This window comes from Mandrillus leucophaeus, unplaced genomic scaffold (assembly GCF_000951045.1).
Source record: "Mandrillus leucophaeus isolate KB7577 unplaced genomic scaffold, Mleu.le_1.0 Scaffold177, whole genome shotgun sequence".
In the NCBI taxonomy this organism is placed as follows: domain Eukaryota; kingdom Metazoa; phylum Chordata; class Mammalia; order Primates; family Cercopithecidae; genus Mandrillus; species Mandrillus leucophaeus.
Window position 1 is genome coordinate 381583 of NW_012101776.1, and position 5397 is coordinate 386979.

General features: G+C 50.8%; 1 protein-coding gene across 1 annotated transcript in view; it reads right to left on the reverse strand.

Moving 5' to 3' along the window:
• Positions 1–1662, reverse strand: part of MYC (v-myc avian myelocytomatosis viral oncogene homolog) — a 5445-nt gene extending 3783 nt beyond the window's left edge. Inside the window, exon 1 of the mRNA XM_011977280.1 lies at positions 1061–1662. The gene's annotated coding sequence lies outside the window, so the exon portion shown is untranslated. The remainder of the gene's footprint in view (positions 1–1060) is intronic.
• Between the last annotated feature and the right edge of the window lie 3735 nt (positions 1663–5397).

Sequence of the window (5397 nt, forward strand, 5' to 3'; positions counted from 1 at the left end):
CCCCCCCACAAACACTCCTTCATTTGCCGGCTTTTCTTCTCTTCTCTCGCCGGCTGGAGTGGCGAGCTCAGCCGCGGGCTTTAACACCCCTCCATAAATACAAGGGGGGTGTCAAATAATAACAGGGGCACCTCCCTTCGCACTCAATACGGCGACGCAACTGCGCCAGAGACCCTGCTGCGATACCTCGCCCGGAGCCACCCCACCAAGGGTAGCAGCTGTTCTGGAACAGCCTAGAGCCCCGCTCCTCGCAGTTCCTCCGCATCTCAGGGGCGCGAGGACACCCGAGGGCGGCCGCGGCAGGGGAGTCCGGGCTGGGTGCGGAGATTTGCCCTGGTTTTTCCAAGTCAACGATTCCAGGAGAATCGGACACATCTCCGCCTCCCTTTTCCCCTGTCTGTGCCTCCCCAACACCACATCCTAACATCTCTGGCTTCCCAGGGTTTAATTTGTATTATTGCTTTTTAAAAAGCCAACTGCCAACTCCTTAAAAGGATCAGGGCGAGTTGGAATCGCCGCGGGGACAGGCGGGTGGGACGCGCCGCAGTGTCCGTCTCCGGCTGTCAGAAATGCGGTGAGCCGAAATTTAAATGCCCTCCCGGAGACGGGGAAAAGTCAGCGGCTGCGGAGCTCTCTGGCTCACACAGGCAATATGCGGTCCCTACTCCAAGGAGGTCAGGATGCAAGGGGCTTTCTGCCCACCGCAAAGCAACCCCCAGCCCCCCAAAACTCAGCCAGCAATTAACCCAATAAAGCAGGAATGTCCGACCGGCCGGGAGTCAGCGTGAATATATTCATAAGGCAGAAATCTCGAAAGGCTAGTCTTAAAAACCATTCCCGTTTTCCCTCTGCCGTCTCCTCTCCCATCTTGACAAGTCACTTTATCCCGATCCAGTTCTGGATTAACCCCCCACCCCAGCCCAAGCTACCACAACTACTCTGAGAAAAGTGTCAATAGCGCAGGAATGGGAGAAAAGACACCCTGTTTCGGCATTCGACTCATCTCAGCATTAAAGCGATACAAAAATAAATTAAAAGACAAATGGACCTCGGTGCTTACCTGGTTTTCCACTACCGGAAAAAAATCCAGCGTCCAAATAGAGGCAAGGAGAGCCTTTCAGAGGAGCGGGTCCTGGCAGCGGCGGGGAAGTGTCCCCAAATAGGCAGAATAGCCTCCCCGCGTCGGGAGAGTAGCGTCCTTGCTAGGGTGTTGTAAGTTCCAGTGCAAAGTGCCCGCCCCCTGCTATGGGCAAAGTTTCGTGGATGCGGCAAGGGTTGCGGACCGCTGTCTGGGGGGTCAGCGGGAGGGCTGGGCCGGAGGCGAAGCCCCCTTTTCGCTCCGTATCTCCCTTCCCACGACGCCCGAAGCGCAGCTCTGCTCGCCCGGATCTTCCACCCTCGCCGGCCCGCCCGCTCGCTCCCTCTGCCTCTCGCTGGAATTACTACAGCGAGTTAGATAAAGCCCCGAAAACCGGCTTTTATACCTCAGCGGGATCCCTCCCTCCGTTCTTTTTCCCGCCAAGCCTCTGAGAAGCCCTGCCCTTCTCGAGGCAGGAGGGGAGCCAGGGACTGCCGGGACCCGGCAGTGGCGGCCGCGAGCAGCACAGCTCGGGGGTCCTCCGCCGCGCAGACCCTCGCATTATAAAGGGCTTGTGGGCGGAGATTTGCGAGAGAGGATCTTTTTTCTTTTCCCCCACGCCCTCTGCTTTGGGAACCCGGGAGGGGCGCTTCTGAGGAGAGTGGGGAGGGTGGGGAGGAGACTCAGCCCGGCAGCCGAGCACTCTAGCTCTCGGATGTAAACAGAGTAAGAGAGCCGCATGAATTAACTGCGCGCGCCTACCATTTTCTTTTGCTCCCGCTCAAACCCTCTTGCTTTCTCTGCTGCTCCTCCGTAGCAGCACTGTTTGACAAACCGCATCCTTGTCCTGTGAGTTTAAATCATCGCAGGCGAAACAGCTGCCCTTCACACCGCGAACACACTGCGCGCCCACCGCCACGCCACGCGCGTACCAGGCGGTAGGGCGTCTCGCTAAGGCTGAGGAAAGGGCCGCGCTTTGAACAAGAGTCCCAGGGAGAGTGGAGGAAAGAAGGGTATTAATGGGCACGAGTTCAGAGCGTGGGATGTTAGTGTAGATAGGGAGGAATGATAGAGGCATAAGGAGGAAAACGATGCCTAGAATGATTAAAATAACTCAGCAAAGCATTGCCACGTATACTTGGAGAGCACGTTATGAATAAACTCCCATTGCATTTGTTGGGGGGTGTCATGCATTATGCATTATGTATGCACAGCTATCTGGATTGGATACCTTCCATCCAGACTGAGTCCCCCAATTTGCTGCCAAAGCAGCAGATACCGCCCCTCCTGCTCCGCCTGCTCTGGCTTCCGTGGGGCCCCGTGCGGGAGGCGTCTGTTTAGCCCTGAGATGTGTCTGCCTGTTCCAGAGCTGGACTAGGGCGGGAGGGAGGTTGCCTGCTCTCTGCCAGCCTGTACCCCACCGTCCCACCCCCGCGCCGCTCACACGGAGTTCCCAATTTCTCAGCCAGGTTTCAGAAGAGACAAATCCTCTTTGCGCCCTGTGGCGCCGGTTTGCACCAGTCTCGGGCTCCCGGGTTTGGGAGAAATCAAAGGCGCTAGACAGGAGAATATGGGAGGGGCAGGGGGGACCCGAACCGCGGGACCGGACTTCCTAAAAGGGGCAAGTGGAGAACTTGTGGACCGAGCAGGGGGCGTCAGCAGAGACCCTTGTGAAAAAAACCGTTAACTCTTTCCTCCCCGGACAAACTGGACGTTTAATTCCTTTCTAGGTCCTCTTTCCCTTTTTATTATTGGAAACGTGGTCATGCACAAAAAAATGCATCGATTCTGATCAAAGAAGAGGAGTATTACTTCCGTGCCTTTTTTGGGGGGGAGAGAGGGGGTCTTGAGCTAATTAAAATTTGGCTGCCTTCCAGGCATTAATTTCCTAGTTCACTGACTCAATTTTTTTTCTGAATACTAGTGAAAGTGCATTGTATGTAATCCGCAAACATGTATTCACATTTTATTCACACTTCGACTTAGCTAGTTGCCCAGCCCGACACATGATTTGTTTGTTCCCTGAAATGATCTATATTTAATATATAATGCATATTCCCTCGGGATTTTTTATTTTGTGTTATTCCACGGCATGAAAAACAAAAAACATTCTTCTCATCCTTGGGCCCTCACCCAAATGCATTTTAAGTAAACTTTTCTCTCCCTCCACCACCTCCAAAAGAGACAACAATTCGGGGGAAAGGGGTGCGCGTATAGCATGTACGTTTTTCAAGATGGGTTATTACCCGTTGAGTTTGCAGCTCAGCGTTCTAGTGTTAAGTGACTATAGTAGCTTCCCTCAAATCCGACGCACTGCACAATTCAGCTTTAAGGATTGTAAATTACTTCTGCCTCTAGGCCTTTGCCGCAAACGCCGGGGAGCAACCAATCGCTAGGCTCGATTTTGCTGCAAAGCGTCTTTCCCTCCGCCCCCTCTCTGGGCTGTACCCGCGTTCAGGTTTGCGAAAGTAAAGTAAGTGTGCCCTCTACTGGCAGCAAAGATCACCGCGCCTGGATGTCAACGAGGGCGGGGGTCAGGTGGGGGCAGGAGTAGGGGCGTCCGAGGTGCAAGGTTTCCAGCGGGGGAAGGACAGTTGGTTCCTTAAAACAAGTTTCCAGCCACCTCCTTGTTATTCTTTCAGGTTGGCAGCAGAAGGGCCGAAGAAAGAGGAGTTATTGGAGGAAAAAGTGGTTCAGAGGTGACGATTCAACCGCATAAGAGATGGTGAAAATTAACCTATCACTACTTATTGCTAATGAACATCGCCCTGTGGAGAACCGGTTATGGCAAACGTGAAATAATTCACAAGTACACAGACGAAAAAATATTCCAACAAACCCTAAAACAGCCAAACAAGCTTTAGCCCCCATGTCTTAGAAACTCATCATCTTTTTTAACCACCAAATTTGAAAGCAAGACACTGGATTTATAGGGGAAAGGGGAGGCACGGCAGAAGGTGACGGGTATTTGATTTTGCCTATTATTAATTATTAATAATAGTTATTATTATTTTTGAGACAGGGTCTCCTTCTGTCACCCAGGCTGGAGTGCAGTGGCACAATCAAAGCTCACTGCAACCTTGATCTCCCAGGCTCAAAGCGACCCTTCCACCTCAGCCTGATACCCCAGCCCAGTAGCTAGGAGTACAGTGCGCCACCACACCCGGTTAATTTTTTAAACTTTTTGTAGAGAGGCAGTCTGGTCATGTTGCCCAGGTTGGTCTTGAACTCCCGGGTGAAAGCGATCCTTCGGCCTTTGCCTCTGAAAGTGCTGGGAATGCAAGTGTGAGTCACTGCTCCTGGCCTTGGTTTATTATTTTTACTTTTAAAATATTGGGCTCGTGAATAATAAGTGGTTGTTTTAATAGCAAGAAGGGGTATTTGAGATCTCATAGAAAAAAGTGTGAAGGAATAGGACCATTTGATTAAACGTTTTAATACTAAAATGAGTATGCAGTAAGGTTGAAGTAAATGTGAAGGAAATTTACCTGGCATGTGTCCCTGGTCAAGTAGGTTTTTACTGGGCAAAGAATCCCTGATGGTGTCCGATCACTTAGATGCCCTCAGGACTCTGGCAGTGGCGGGTCCTTCCTGCAGGAGCCTTGTAGGCTGATTTCCCAGGAATCTGGCACTTTTGGCATTACTCTAATTGAAGCTAAATGAGTGCTCTCCACAGGGGCACACACTCCCCCGCCACCTCAAAGAAAGCCCTCAGCAACAAACAACAATCACAAAACCAAAAGTAGGTCCAGCTTGACCTCATAGGGTAGTGTTTGAAAGTTGCTAAAGATGGCAGATATACCATATCTTCAGATCTGACTCTCAAATTATGCCAGTTCAGTGTAGGGTATGTGAACCCCAGGCAGATATAATGCCTGTGGGTTCAGGACTCAACCTCACTCTCCCCCAGGCTGGTGACATCACCTGAGGTGTTACTTTCAAGTCACAACTTGGAGTTGTTTTGTATCATCTCCATTTTCACAGGAGAGAAAACAAAGTCAGACCTCAGCCAGGTTAAAGGACATAACTGATTTTCTTTTAGTAATATTTGAGACATATTTGACCTAGAATAGATATTTGCTGGGTTGAAAAATGGCTGAGATTACAACTGGTATATATGATTACCAAAGTGATACATGTCCATTGGAAAAATCCATTGAGAAATAGAAAAAGAAAGGAAAAGGCCATGTGTGGTGGCTTATGCTTGTAGTCCCAGCACTTTGGGAGACACGAGTGGGAGGATCATTTGAGGCCAGGAGTTTGACAACAGCCTGGGCAATGTGGTGACATGCCATCTCTAAAAAAAAAAAAAAAAAAAA